We start from the raw sequence: 854 nt of genomic DNA on the forward strand, positions 1-854 counted from the left end.
GAATTAAGGATCTTTGTTGTCCCGACATTTTCCGATAAATATTTCATTCCTTTTATTCAATATTTTCCCCCGTTTTCCGCTTGCTTTTGTCTGCGCCGTCGGGTCGGTTGCGTGTCGTCAGTGAACGCCGTGAAAATTCTGCGCACCGCGAACGGGGCTGACACGGCGACAACGGAGCAGGGCGCGGGCGGACAAGGCGTGGGGGCGGCAGGGGACGGCGGGGGCCGTTCCACGGGCAAACATGTCGGCGGGAGCAAATGTTGACCAACCCTCCCGCTTTCCGGCCGGCCGGCGCTATCGCGGTGCGCGGCGTGACTGACGCTGCCCCTCGTCAACCTGCGCCCGCCCACGCCTCGTCCATATATCCCACATTTACTTTTTGCGCCGCACCTCTCTTTGTTGTTTGCAGCGGGCGGTTTGATGCGGGTCCGCTCCGCGGTCCGCGCTGCCCCTCCGCGGCTGCGCCTGCGTCACGCCGCGCTCGCATCGCCTCGACTCTTATTTTCGCCGCTCGCTTGTCTGCTGCTCCAGTTGAGTCCGTCCGTCTTTGCTCTAAATGCGATGACGCAGACGCTCGCCCCGCACAGCGGTTTTGGCGTTTGGACACACTCATTGAATGTCCCATACTGCCGCCCGGCCCGGCCGGCACGGGCCGCGGACTATCTTTAGCTCCCCCCGCTTTGACTGGAGGGCGCGGCGGCGGCGCGCATGGCCAGGCACAGATACAATGACGACCAATGACGACAACGTCGCCCTAAACAAACAGACGGTCGGACGACGGAGAGCGAGATAGAGAAAGAGGGGTGAGAGAGAGAGAGAGAGAGAGAGAGAGAGAGAGAGAGAGAGAGAGAGAG

Source organism: Frankliniella occidentalis, unplaced genomic scaffold, assembly GCF_000697945.3.
Source record: "Frankliniella occidentalis isolate FOCC.00 unplaced genomic scaffold, Focc_3.1 Scaffold1663, whole genome shotgun sequence".
Taxonomy (NCBI): Eukaryota; Metazoa; Arthropoda; class Insecta; order Thysanoptera; family Thripidae; genus Frankliniella; species Frankliniella occidentalis.